The sequence below is a fragment of the Bacillus rossius genome, chromosome 3, assembly GCF_032445375.1.
Source record: "Bacillus rossius redtenbacheri isolate Brsri chromosome 3, Brsri_v3, whole genome shotgun sequence".
NCBI lineage: Eukaryota > Metazoa > Arthropoda > Insecta > Phasmatodea > Bacillidae > Bacillus > Bacillus rossius.
This window is the reverse complement of record NC_086332.1, coordinates 29441851-29457164: the sequence shown is the minus strand read 5'-3', so window position 1 is coordinate 29457164 and position 15314 is coordinate 29441851. Positions and strand designations below refer to the sequence as shown.

The 15314-nt window shown below is 38.2% G+C and overlaps 1 protein-coding gene across 1 annotated transcript in view; it reads left to right on the top strand.

Annotated features, from left to right (window-relative positions):
• LOC134530446 (cell adhesion molecule Dscam2) overlaps positions 1-15314 on the top strand; it is a 469894-nt gene that overhangs the window by 138837 nt on the left and 315743 nt on the right. The window lies entirely within an intron of this gene.

The window sequence follows — 15314 nt, the reverse complement described above, 5'->3', positions numbered from 1 at the left end:
TATCCGAGCCGTGTAGTGTGTACTACTGTGAGGTTGCCGAAGTCGGCTTGGGGTCGGGACGAATTTCGCTGTTAAGAAACATGGAAAATTATCCCAAAGCAGAAACTTTGTACAGTTGTAGAATAAAAGTTTCTTAGTAACATGTCAAAAGTTTACCGATGTAACCCTTGTGCGTCACACCAATAACGAGCAGTTAAGTCCTAAATGATAATTTCCCAAACGATCCACAAAATTGTGTTTCGTAAATAATTTAATAACTCTATAAATACTTTTTTTTTAAGTAGGCTCCCAGTATACAGCAAACTTGGTTTGTTCTCAAACGCCATACTACTACGGTAATAGGAATATGAAATCACTACAGACAAGATTTTGTTCTGGTGAAACCAGAGCTAACCGAGAAATGACCGAACGTCCCGGAAAGTTGTGATATTTGACGATATTGCGCGAGTAGCACACCCGTACGTGACTACAGAGAATGGATAGTTTCCTTAGCCGTTAGGATTTCTGGTACGAACACCCTCTCACAGGTAGCGTCATAAAATACGGTCAAACTCTTGCAAAACCATCCACCACCGCTCTTTGCCACTAGCAATCCAACGACGTCAGCTAGGCGCAGCACTCAAATACATTAACTTATTAAAAAAAAAACTGAATATGTAATGCTACCTATACGTTTTACAACACAACTCGAGTTTTATTTATTTTCTGGAAAAAAAAACCTATTATTATATGAATTATGTTTTTTAAGTGAAAAAAAAACTCAGAGTACATTTACGATGTATCGTTTTATTCTATTTTTATTTAGTAAACTGATTTTAAAGAAGTAAATATATAATTTTTCATTTTGTCGAATACAGGCTACATTCAAATTTTGCATTGTTCTGATCGAAAATAAAACAATGTATCAGAAATAAAAAAAAAATTTGTTGCTAAAAAAATAATTTTTAATAATAAAATTTTTTAAACAGAATCAATCCATGCAGATATAAAACCAGAGGTCCTCTAGAGTTTTTCATTTACAAGTTCCAAGCAGAAATCGTTTGTTAATTTTATTGTATCAAAAAACATTCATATAAGAAAAAAAAATGCATATCTCATTACATGTAACATACACCCTCTCATATGAATTAGCTATGTTTTAAGTAATCCCTAAATAAGACCCCGTTGAATGAGTGTCGCAGTACGCAGTGTGTCGGAATGCCGCGCTGGAACGGCGGTGGCCGTGAGAGATCAGTACGGCCGCAGTACACTGCAACGCTCGGGCCGCTTTAATGAGCCAACTAATTACGTTAGACTCTTTATAAATATACTGTCTTAAAGCTAAAGGTATAACCAAAAACATTTATTTGGACATTTTTCGCATTGGACTCTTCAAATTGGTGTAAATAGTATTTTTATCTGAGTGGCAAAGATAAAAAATAATATGTCATGAATTAATCTCTTAATATCACATCTTTAATATTAACAATTTATGCTTTTTACAACATTAATGTCTGTATTAGAGTCTCAAGATTATTTTGGTAGTTTTATGGACAGTCTAAATGAAAAACTGTACAAATGGGTAGCATTTTAATGGACTGATGTAAGTCGCTGTCATCTAGGACTTAAATGCAAATTTTCGGCGATACGCACAAGGTCTACAGCGGTAAACTTTCGGTATGTTATTAAGCATAGTCAAATCTACAACTGTGCAAAAATTCAGCTTTGGACAAATTTTTCACAGGTTTGTGCCTTTTTAAGTCTTGGTTTCCTGGACTATTACCCACGCCATCGCTGGTTCACGCTCTGTGTCACAGAGAAACCTCAATAATGGACAAAGTTCCTTCATCCAGCCAATTTTTGACGTGACGTCTAATAAATCGATGAACGCCAGCTGCACGCATGAAAAAGGATGACTCATTGTCCCGTTACGCTCATTGTACGCTTGCGCCGCATCTATCTCTCTTCCACTCGATTGGAACAACCATCGATTTGACTTTTTCGAGGCACATTAAACTTGAAACACTCCCATTCGTTTCCTACTTTTCCTATCATCGTTATATCCTTAACAGAATAACACAGATTGGAAGAAGTTAAATAGCAAACATGTACAAAAGTTATAGTTAAAATAATCTCTTCGTTAAAGTAATAAACATATTTGAATTAATGAGTGCAAATAAAAGTAAATTTATCAATTAAATTGTCAGACTTGCCAACCTTTACGATTTTTTCGTAAAATGTACGAAAATCACGTCCGTTTTACGATTGTACGAGGATGTCTGCATTTTTTACGAATTTTAAGTACGAGACGTTTATTAAAACATGTATTTTGCGTTTGCCTTAAATGTTTTATTGTATGGTTTGTGAAAGCTGTTGCCATGTGTTGTTGCTGTGGAAACGAGTGCGGTAATTGAGTTATATTATTGCTCGAAGGCCAGCGAACCACGTAATTTGTTGTTCGATTGTATATCTTTCCTTATTGGCCGCCTGAGTTACATTGATGCGCTTACAACCAATCACGAACCAGTTTAAATAGCATTTTTAGTTTGGCAAGATGGTGTCGTGCATAAGCGTATGTTGTGATTCTTCAGTTAAAAGTTGAGCCAATTTTGATTTTGTTTATTACAGGTTAGGAAACGAATTTATTGCATGTTTTTAATAAAAAACGTGTTATGTGCAGAATTAACGGAAGTGGAATCAAGTGAGGAAGAAAATGCCCCCGAAACGTGATACGCATTCGTGATACATACACGCGGGATTTTCCGTGTATTCTTAAATCAAGCAAGGGAACACAGTTCGCATTTTTTTTTTCAGTGTGTAGATGCGACATCAACATTGGGCACGGCGGAAAATATGACATCAATCTCCACGTGAACTGTTCATAACACCTCGCAAATGTTAAAAGTGTCGCAGTCAATTCAAAGGTTAGTGATTAGTTCACTAAAAATAATAGCACAGACAATGCTGTAATACGTGCAAATGTATGTTTACAAACTTTTTGATTGAACATAATATTCCTTCAAATGATTCGGATCACGCCGGCCCGTTATTCAGAAAAATTTTTTTCAAATTCTGAAGTAGCAAAAAAATTTGGTTGCGCAAGAACAAAGTCGACGGCTATCGTGAAAGAAATGGCAACAGATCCAACTATAAAATTGTTTGTAATTTACAAACTGTGGCATTTACAGTCGCGACCGACGGCAGCAACGACTCTATGACTCCAAATTATATCCACTAGTAGTAACATTTTGTGATGCAAGTTTGAAAATGATAGTGTCAAGGTTGCTTTCATTACCAGTACTCCAGGGAGATTCTACTGGAAGTTAACTGAAATCAGTGTATTTTGTAACAAAAGTACACTCTGTTGATTTGTAGGGTACCACAAGGAACAGAGTTTTTTCTTTGATGTGATACTAAGCAAAAATGTTTCCATAATGGTAAATAATGAGAATGATTGTTGGTCTACAATGTTAATGTATGTTAAAACGATTACATAATTTCGATTACTAGAAAAAATGTGATCATGAAAGTTTATTAATTTTTCAATTGCCGCGAGCAGTTTACGCGTGTTATATTATTTTTTATGTATTTTACTAATTGAGGGTTTCAAAAGTTGGCAAGTCTGAATTGTAGATTTCATTTCACTCCTTTGTATCCAAACAAAATAGTGATAATTCAATAAAAATGATTCAATTTTATTCATAAAAGTATGCAATAATTTCATAAATGTTTTGTTATGACGTTGTCACGTTAAACTATCGTCCGTAAACCGACTTTACAGACAACCATTTTTTTTTTCGTGCTACGAGTGCAATAAAGACACAGAGAGCAGCCAGAAAAAAAAAACAAAACACTTTCGTAGTTTTCGGGCGACGTCACTTGGCAGATGACTCAGGGGAGGTCCGATAACAGCTCCCCAGCGGCGAAAACTGGTGCTACAAGTACATGATGCGCATTGCGGGGAACGAATCATCGCACAAAGAGGAGAACGAAAAACGAGCCTACCAACATATATATGGCAGGGTGCTCTCTTTATATCTATTTGGCCATGTATTCTCTTTCCTTTTTGCGTCAGAAACCTTTTTCACAACAATGTTTCACGAAGACGTTGCATTAAAATTCTGCCTTGAAATTTTACTCTCATCGGGCCCAAAGAAGTTTCACTTCAATAACTCGTGACAAATAATTACCCTGTCAAACTATAACGAGAAAATCATTATACCAGCCAAAAAATATATAGTTACACAGCTAAATCAATACTCGTATAACACTATTTAACAACACTGATTTACACAAGTAATTAAAATAATACGTACGTGAAAGAACACCATTTGGTTGCAAATACTGCCCTTGGCACGGTGCACAACAATAAGCTCAAACCCCGTTGTGTTGCCCTCTGCCCAAATACACCCTTACTACTAGATGCCAGCAAGTCGGAGTGGCGTCAGGCGCAGACGGGTCCTGCCTATCCCCGCAGCATGGCAGGGTTCAACCTGAGCCGCACGCCACCACGTGGAGCCCGCCCCAAGGCATCGAGGCCCGACAAGTTATCTGCACCGTCCGCATCTATTCTGCGTCCTTTTAGCGTCAGAAATGTTCCATTGGGCCTCGCGATGGACTGGATAATTTCTCTAACCGATTCGGTCAACCTGAAGCTTCATCCACTCCCGAGTGTAGTTCGACGCACCAACTCGCGACAAACATTAAGTAAATAACTCATAGCTTGCGAATTATTAATGTTACCAAATAAAATCATTTCTTAATTTTATGTGTATTTATATAAATAATCTATATGCGTTCACAAATACCTTTCCCCTTCTAGTTTAGCATAGGCTGGCAGGCAGCCTGGCGGGAAACGGCACAAAGTCACCCCCGAACAAACCAGCGGTCCCCGAACCCAATGCGGACAAAACGTCCAAGCGCTTAACCCCTGCATGGTAGACTTTCTACTCTGACCAACTATTCTTCCTGAACCATCCCTCTTGTTTTCTGTAACCAACCTGCTTGTAATATTAATGTATGAAATTTTGCATCCCGCATGTAAGTGCACAGGGTTTTCCCTGTGTCTAAGCAGGTTTTATCTGGTCCCAACTTAACTAGTTTTAGTCCAGAGTTAAGAAGTGAGGGGAGTTAGTTAGTCATGGCGCCAATCGCAGCCATGACTGGCCAATCCCCTCCTAGCACATGATGCATGCCACCTCTCCTGCATGAGAAAAGCGTATAGGCTTCGGCCTGAGACACACTTGAGTCCCTCCCCTAATTCTGACCCTCCTAAATACACGTAATTTTAGTTAGGTTATCGGGAATAAAAACTACTCCCATCGCGCCCAAAGAAGTTTTCACTTCAAAAATCTTCAAACACAATCTTGACCCCGGAGGTCAAGATTGAGGTCTCCCCCCTCCCCCTTCACTACACGTCGGCCCTGGGCTTTATTTAGCTGTACGCACGACTGTATCCTCGCAGGAATCAGCGCCAAGCGTAACTCGCCCGGCTCTCGGCGGTCCCGGCACACCGGAGCGTGACGAGTATCGTGACGTCACGCGGTCGCGAGAGGGAACACGTGTAAGGCGATACGACTATACGTGCGGTCCGGCCTGGGAAGTTGCTCGGCGCGTTTCCCCACGACCTGGGTGGAAGTGGCTGCAGTCGTACAAGCGACATTCGGGGGTTCATTTACTACTCATTTTTACACTGCATACAGCTGCCTCCAATAGTTTTCTTGACACGTAGTTACCACTTCCCCCCTCCCTCAAATATACCATTTGCATTCATTTGTGATCATTTGATTATATAACTTGTCCTGGCAACGTGTACGTAGTCATATCTTAAAATTACGCGACGAATTCTTAATACTTAATTTTCAATCGTAACCCCCCCCCCCCCCTTAAGATTTCGACCCAGTAATCGTAAGTTCTCGTGACGACCCTCGCCACACGGGCCTGGCTCACTAGCGACCGCGAACATCGAGGACCTGGAGTTGGAGGACGCCATCTTGGATTCAACAGTTTAAATCAAAACAGTTGTTTTATTGTTTATTATTTAACTTTTCCTTTCTTAGAACATATATTTTAACTGAACGCCTAACCTTGACATTGGTTTTGCAGCAACATTTTTTTTTGGTGAATAACTGGGGTTGTAATACATTCTTTGAACGATGCATGCAATGAGAAAATATGATTTTACAATTACTTGTAAATATGTCATTGCAGTATATCACTGTTTGCCACGGGAAAATATTTCAAAAACGCAAATTAAGGAAAAAAAAATTGAAACATAAACCCACATAGGACACTTTTTCGTAGGCTCAGAAATTTTTTTTGCGTGTTCTCGGGCTTAATGAACACAATAGTAAAGAGTAAATAATTAAGTAATAAGCTATGATATGAAAGCCGGTGCACACGACATTGTATCATACGTGTGGGGGAGGTGTGTGCGTGTTGCAATGAGACGCGTGTAGTTTATTATCTAAGAAGAAGGGCTGGGGCGGGGACGCGTGGAAGAGGGGAGGCTGGGAGTGACTCAGTGCAATTACTGCGCGAGCAATTCGCCTTGCTCACGTCCGCGTGACGCCCCACCACTGTCGCCTTCGCCGAGACAACCAGGACACTCCCTGCGTGCTGAACTGTCTGTTCCTAATGTGACGCTCGCTTGACTTGAGTGAACACGCAAGTCTCAACTTTACATTGTCATACTGAATACTCTACAGGCATGACGTCAACGTAGAGTAGGTTGTGGTGAAATGAAATTGGGAAGAGCTTTTAAGGAGGAGGAGGGGGTACTTATTTCGGGGAAATTGTTACGGGCCTCGCCTAGTCAGGGGTGTATCTGTATTAGTGAGGCAGGATGATAAGTGCGATGCTCGGTGCTGTTTATAGCGCGGTATCGCCTCTAAGCGCAAGGCTCTGAACTAGCGCGCAGTCTTCTTTCGTGCATAGGGAACTATGAAGTTTGAGCGGTAAGTATAACGTTAGAGGGCGAAGAAATGAAGATAAAGGCGTAATGCAAGGCCCTCGGGTGCTTCCAAGAATCCCTACCTGTTGTTTCATGCCTAAAAATTGCACTGTAAACACGCGTTTTAGCCCCTTTTCACTCTTTTAAAAATACAGTTTAAAAACGAAATACGGAAACAGACTCATCCGCCCTAAGCGTATTCTTATATGATTTTTGTAAACCGACCCCACTCTGATATCTTGAGCAGTTTAAAATCGCGTGGTTTCTTCTGAAGCTCAGCACACCGCATGGGTGCCCAGATAGGCGATTCATTTTCAAGAGTCTGCTACGCGATGGATGTGAATTGTTACTGGATGGTAACATTATTTTTTTTTACGAAACGAGATGATTATAGAGGACCTGTTTTCGAATCCCGATCACGTCGTCCGTATTTAGGCTTTCCACTTTCTCCAAAATCACTCAAGAAAAAACGCCACTGGCAGGGATTTCGAGAGAAACTAACGGCCCCGGGACAATGATTTTTTTGGGCCCCCTCCCCCCAGTGTACAGTTTTTCCAACCCCATGATTTAAAAAAAAAAAGACTGTAAATGTTACTGTGTTCATAACTATAGACGTAATCTGCGCGTACAGCACTTATAAGGTTTCTAATGAATTATATTAGCATTAGACTTGTATTTTCGTCCTTTCAGGATAAACTCACGCTTAAAAAATTGCGCGTGTAACTCAGTGCACGTGATATAAGTGAAACTTCTAGCAGAGAGAGAGAGAGAAAAAAAGACAATTGTCTAATAATGATCTATTAATACTTTCACCACAAAGAAAAACTGTGCGTGCCATTTGAAACAGTACAAATCTCTGAACGAATTACGAAATTCATAACAGGTAGCGCTATATATATGCGGGAAATGCAGGGGCTGTCTCAACAGCGCTCTCTACGCTGCTGGTTGAACAAGGAGGAACGCGAGCGCGCTGGTAGCAAATATAAAATTCAATGCATTCACAGCTGACTGTACCTATAGGATACTTATATCTATTTTCTGAAACAAGCTCATGAGCACTCTCTGCCTTATTTTCTCGTTCATATGTCTCTCGGTTTTATATATGTATATTTTTTTTTCGGGCACAGGACGAATCAATGCTTTCACAAGGCGGTACGAACCATGTCACACGCACGGGAGTTCAGTTTCGCCGACAGACGTGACTCCCCAGGGCCGGTAGTTTGCGGGGAACCGCGGTCGGGCGCTGGTGTCTTCAGTCACCGGCGAGCCTGGGCCGTGAGTGTCTCTGGGCGCGCCCCGGGGGGAAGCGGTGCGCTGAATCAGCTCGCGGGTCCGAGCTGACTGCGCGACCTTGGCGCACGCGTCGGCGGCCCCCCCCCCCCCTCTTCCTTCCCCCACCCCGCGCTCTCCACTTCATAAAGATTTGGAGTGAGAATTTCGGAAATAACACTCTCTTTTGCTGTGTTTTCTTACTTGTAAGTAAATGTAACTGAAATGGTTTCAACTATTTATGCCATCAAATTTTTATGTAGGTACCTTTTAATATTAAATTTTTTTTTTGTCTGTGTTTGACCATTTGACATAATAAGTGGAATGCCTTGTTATTAATGGTTACCGAAAGCTTCGCATTTAGTTTTCCCATGTTGTATAATAATTGGGGTTTGGAAGTGATATTTTTCTTTCATAATGTATACATATGTAATAATACTACGAATATATATATATTTTTATTGTTCAAGAAATACCAACATATAGTAGAATTTAAAAAAAAAAGGTATTAAAATTACTATAATTATTGATAGTACAAATAATATTCATTTGAATGTTAATAAGCCGGATGGTAGCAGTCTGGCAACAGTGTACACGCCACTTGCGCTGTGCTGCAATATAAGCGTGAGACAGACCGCAGCGGTGTTGCCAGGCCGGCGCCCTGGCCAGAGGCTTCCAGCGTGGCGAGCGGACCTTATCACTCCTTATCCCTTATCAGTGCCGAGGTGGATCCGTCGACAAGGAGATGCTGCCGTCAGCTCTGTGTCGGCGGCCTTCAGGCCAATACCTGCGGTCGCCGGTCTGGTTTCAGTCGAGATCATGAGAGATATCGTAGGGGTATTGAAAGAAACAAAACAAGGTCGGCAGGTCCAGTTTCTGAAATCTGGCGTTGCTTAGCAACCAAGGCGAAGAGAACGGTCTGTGTGTCCAGAAGAAGTCTGGAACTGCAAAGCTTATTATTTCTCATTGAAGTTTTTAGACATTGAAGCATTTTGGCTAGTACAATTTTGTCTCGCTTTAGACAACAAAATACCAACTTTTTCAGTTACCCCCTCCAATGTGTTGTTTGAGTTACCCGGCTGTGGTGACACAGAACATGAACGTCTAGTGATTGAAACGGCCAAGGTATTAAAAAATAGGTCTTCAGAACCCGGCGCAGCCTCAACTAAAGTATGAGACAAGTGACGACTGAGATCCGCAATATAGTTCGTTATATCATTGAATATATATAACTTATAGAAGTCGCGAGGGGATAGGATTTATTATTCCAATTTTCGGATCCAAAACTGTGGTAGTTGTTAGCTCCGCCGCTAGACAGCTCTTCTTTCCACAAGAGGGTACTCGTAGTTACCAGCTTCCACGCCAGAGCGCTGTAGCGTCGTTTTTTTCAAGGTCGTGCGCGTAATTCTCTGTCTCACTCTATCGAGAGGCGGTGCCTTTTGTTGAAATCCGAGCGCTTAGATACGGGCGGGCGCAACTGAATTGGAGGAGTACGGCCACCGAAAAAAAAGTGCGTTTAAAAGATGCCAACATCAAAAATTAAGTTTTAATTATAAGAAAACTACAGAAATTTCTTAAACGTAATAACGTAAAAAAAAAATACTGACATTCGTAGTTCAGAATTTATAAAATGTGTTAACGGAGTGGCGCATTGAGTAAAATGGCAAAACATAATTTGGAATAATTCTTGACAACGTTGAATGATTTTGGTAGCTATGAAACAACTATGGCTGCGATGACTGTTCAAACGCGTGCACGTGTTGTTATTAGTAACTGAAACTAATGGTATGATGTCATACTTTGTGGCTATGCAGTTTATAATTTTTTTAACATAAGATGAAGCTTTTTTACATAATGTTTTGGCTGTTTCGTAATTCAAAATAAATAATCTTAAACGTTATATGGTGAATATTCCCAGTAACGAATGACCACAAAAAAAAAATCAATTTTGCCAACATAGATCTAAAAAGTTAACGATTTACTATGTTAAGTTGCTTATAAATAACGCACATTTCCCGGATCTCCAAAGAAAATAAGAGTTTGTGTTAGAGCATTGAGTTGCCACTCTTTATATTCCTTGCTTTGAGGTTAGATACACAAGTTATGCTCGTAAAAACGATGCGCAAGTATTTTGAATACAAATATATTTTCTTTTAATAACCGAAAGGTAAATATTATTTCCATGAAATATAATACAATACTTTAAACACAGACAACATATAAGAGCTATTTTTTGTTTATTATTCCATCTGGCGTGATAAATATTATATTTTAAAAACAGTTTGTGGATTTTTAATATAAAATAAATATTTATTTATGACATCAATTTAAGTTGTTCAAAAAATTCACTTTGGTATGAATTCAACCAAATTCATGTTATTCAGGGCAGAAAATTAGAAACTACCAAAAAAAATTATCTACGTTGCTGTTTTGTGTAAATCTGTGCACGGACTTTGTAAGTGATATATTTATAATTCCTCATTTTAGCAACCCATTTTAACACAAGAGAAAAAGGATTTTATACTAAAAATTATTATGTTAAACCATTAATTAGCAGGAAACATGTATGAATAATCTATTTAAATTTGCATTTGAACAGTGAATATTATTTTGCAATATAAATATATTTTATCATCGTATATTACGGATGAAAAGTTTGTATTTCCATCTAATCAGAAGTATTATGACACAGTTAATTAAATTGCTTTACAAGTTTTTATTCACATGAAAATCATTAAAAATTGGTTGGGAAGTTATATAAATATACAAAAACAAATCATTATACATACAATTTTATTATCTTAGTGGATTTAAATTAATGGTGTCCCAGTGACTACTGCGAAGAAAAAAGTCTTGCGAAAGGTTTCCTCGTAATTGAAATTCGTCAAAAAAAATCTATCTCTCATTTTTGGTGACATTTCTGACAAGTGGTACGATGAAATTTGAGACTGACAAATTAATGTTGTGAAGCAATAAACAAAATATCACATTCGTGAACTACAAATGTATAGTTGTTTTTATTTTATAGTAAAAGTGTATCTAATAACCCGTGGCTTTGCTCACGTAATTTACGGGTATTGCTGATATTCTACCATTTTAAGAAAAGTATGTATTAAATTCCAAAGATTATTGAAGAATTATACACAAAGAACTGTCAAGTATAGAACATATTTAATAAATAAAAATATTTTTACGGCTTATTTTTAATTGGTTTAGCGTAAGCCTATTTTAACTTTTATTTAAAATTAAGAACCTACCTTATTTTCTATCTCCCGGTTTAGTGACTTTGAGAATATATTTTTCCTTGATGAAATCTTAACTCTTTTCCATCTGACGAAGAAGCCAATTAAAAAATAAACTAAGACTCGCGCACTTATTGTATGTTAAAACTGCCATCGTTTTAAATTACTGTAATTTTTTCGTTATAGTCATGCTTAGGATAATAACATAATATGCCTTATTACGCATACATTTCAATATTCATGAAACCAATGCATTTTTATTTTAAATGTAGAGCAGTTACCAAATTTCTTATCTCGCATATTGATTTTTCGGTATGGCTAGTATTACTTAAACTAAATTTTTGAATTTTCACTGATGTACTCTTTTCACTTTTCTATGTGATTTAGAAAATATAGCAATATACATAAACCAATTAAACCAAAATCATCCTGAATTTTTATTACCGAAAAAAGTTAAATACAAAAAATTTTAATATGCGTATTTTAATATATATATATATATATATATATAGCCAATACTGATTTAGTGGGTTCCTTTTTATTTATTTTTAAAAATAATATCTACCCCTTTTACTACTTAATAGATAACATTAAATAAGAGAAGGTTGTTTAAGGTATGTTGATTTTCCTTGCCAATATCTAAAAGTAAATTTTTACAAACGCGAAATATAGTTTAAATAAGAATTTACTTTTAAAATTAAACCATATTTTGAACGGAACACTGGCTATTGGCTCAATACAAAGTTTTAATAGCTAATTTTCACTTCACTCGGGTACAGAATCCCATCATTCAGTGATTTCCGTGGCTAGCTTCTTTTGGGATTTCATTATTCTCAAACGACGGTAAGGGAAGCTCCTCTTCAAGGTCGCCTAACGAGCTGATAAGACCTGCCGGGTAATTTGAATCGTTGGTCTGGTATTTTCGAAGAGGGGGGGGGGGGGGGGGGTGAAGGATGTCGCGACTGGGCTGGTTAACCTAGTTCTGCCAAATACCGCCAGGGGCGTATACGGCCGATACACAGCGATGAAAGCGATCGCAGCGGCGGAGCTTGGAACTACAACAATTCTTCTGAGAAACCGGACAGAAAATTTAACCTGGGCTCGCGACTTCTATACATTATATATATTCAATGGTTATATTACGTGAAATGAAAATGATACTTTGAAAGTTTTCTTCTAACCACTTAGGTTTATTTATGGTAGTGTATCAAAATTATATTTATAATCGAGTCGGACATCGGAGGCTGCATTCGAATTTGTAGATATTAAATTCAAAAAGGTTCCCAGATTTTGAACCCAAAATGGTTTAATGCCCGGATTTTGCATAAAAATATATTTGTGTTTTATATTTCATAATTTGATTTTCATATTTTTATATGCAACGAAACTGTCCTAGTTACCAATTACAAAATTAGGAACTCACCGTATTGATTTAAACTTTATATTTAAAACTTGTAAGTTTAAATCTTTTAAGTATAGTATTAAATACGGCGCTGTTATGAGTGGGAAACAAGTGATGGACGCATTTGATTAGAATTTTTTCTCTCGAAATTTGTGCTCAACATCTTCTAGAATCTTGCATGAGTGGAAAACACGAGCCTTTCTCGTGAATGATTTATATTTGCAAAGATATATTAATATTCTTCAGAAAAAAAATAGATAATAACTTTTCGCGTTACAACACAAGTACCCTTATCAGACTTCATAGCAGTCTACACATTGTATAGCAGCGGTTATTTGGGAATGCATTGTCTGCTGAGGTGGTCCCAACTCATCCACTTGTTCGACACAGGCACACGGGCTAACGTGCTTCTTTACACGTTACTAAAGCTGTATGTGTTTTACGGTTAAGTGTGTTGCAGGCCTTCTTGTGAAACCGAGATTCAATAGCACAGGTGGAACAAAAAAAACTTTGTGTTGGTTGGAATGTTTCAAGCGGAATGATAATATCCTTAACTATAGCGTTGCTAACAGCTTCAAAACTTTTAGCTATACTTCCCTTTAATTTACATGTTGTAAATAGAGTACACTGAAAGGCGAACAATGAGTGACACATCCTGCTAGCCTGTCGCTGTGCCACGGAAGTATGTCGCCAATTGTTGATTCACACACACACGTAGTTGTAGTAGCTGTTTGTGATGCACCTTCTTTCAGCGTGACCCACTTATTATCGAACAGAAGTACCTTGCTGTTTGCCAGCATGCTGTTAGCCGTGCCATTCAAGACTTCAGCGGCGTACAGCGCAACAGTTGCTTACACCCACGAGAAGAAACCTTAAATTTGTATAGGTTCTAACACTTCACGTGTTTGCTTTTGTTATCAAAGAACTGCAGCTCTGAAAGTGTAAATAAGACGTTACTCTTCCTTTACGTTTATGGCAGGAGTACTTCTAAAGCTATATAAGTTAAATTTACAAATTTTTCGAATTCAAAAACCGGTCCTGTTACAACACAGGGTAAATGTATTCCAATATGTCAGATTTTGTTGGTTGGACCGCATCTACGACCACGATCAGAAGTTGCTACTAACATATATATATTTTCATCTTACACGTTAAATTATGGTTTACTCCAAATCGTTATGATTACATTGAAATCTGCCGAATGGTACTGAACCTAATTCTTGAACTTTTTTTAAAAAAATATTCTTTGAGGCGAAATTTCTTTACAACCGGTAGGGTAAGTCTAGGCAGTGACGTCATATAAGCGTAAGGAAAGTGTAATGCTCAGAGGGCAACGAAAAGTACGATCAGGAGGGGAGTGGTCGATGGAGGGGAGGGGCTCAGGAGTGGGGCGTTCGATGTAATATTTGCATTATAGCACTTTCGCATACTTGCGCATTCGCATACTTGCTCACTCGCCAACTTGCACAAATCATCATGCTTTTTTTTTTAAACCTCTTATGTGAAGTTTCAGTTCTAACGCGCGTAGCAGTCACGCACCCATGTGTATAACTCAGTAAACGTGATACAAGTGAAACTTCTTTGGCAATTCAAACCTCGACTCGTAAGTACATTGAAAGGGGTAAAACGGGAGAGAGAGAGAGAGAGAGAGAGAGAGAGAGAGAGAGAGAGAGAGAGAGAGAGAGAGAGAAGGAGGAGAGAAAGAAGACAATTATCTAAAAATAAAACAGAGAGAGGTTTTTTTGGCCTTAATTTCTTTTTCAAGTATTTACTAATTGTAAACCTTTTAGTGTTTATTATAAATTGGATTAAAATAAATTAATTAACATTAATTACTTCAAGAAACTGATCAGGATTTCAATTATTATTTATCAATCAATAATGATTAATGAACAGTAAATATTACTCACTTTTGAAATACTCACATAAAGAAGAAAAAAAACAATGCGTGTCACTGTTTCTTCAAACAATTCTGCCGTTTGGAACACGCTAAATCTCTGAGAGCGAAATAGAAATCATGACAGGTAGCGCGCTATCTATGCGGGAAATGCGGGGAACTGTCTCAACGTGCTCTCTACGCTGCTGGTTGAACAAGGAGGAACGCGAGCGTGCTGGTAGCGAATATAAAAATCAAGTCATTCACAGCTGACTGTATAGGATACCTTTATCTATTTTCTGAAACAAGCACATGCGCGCACTCTCTGTCTTATTATTTCGTTCACACACACACACACACACACACATATATATATATCTTTTTAGTGCGGGACGAATCAACGTTTAAAGAGCAGAACGAAAACGAGCCCAGCCACGTATATAGCATAGTGCTCGCTTTACATCTCTTTGGCCAAGTACCTATTCTCTGTCCTTTTCGCGTCAGAAACGTTTCATAACAATGTTTCACGAAAAGGATGCTTTAAATTTTGGCCTTTGAAATTGTACTCTCATCGCACCCAAAGAAATTTCACTT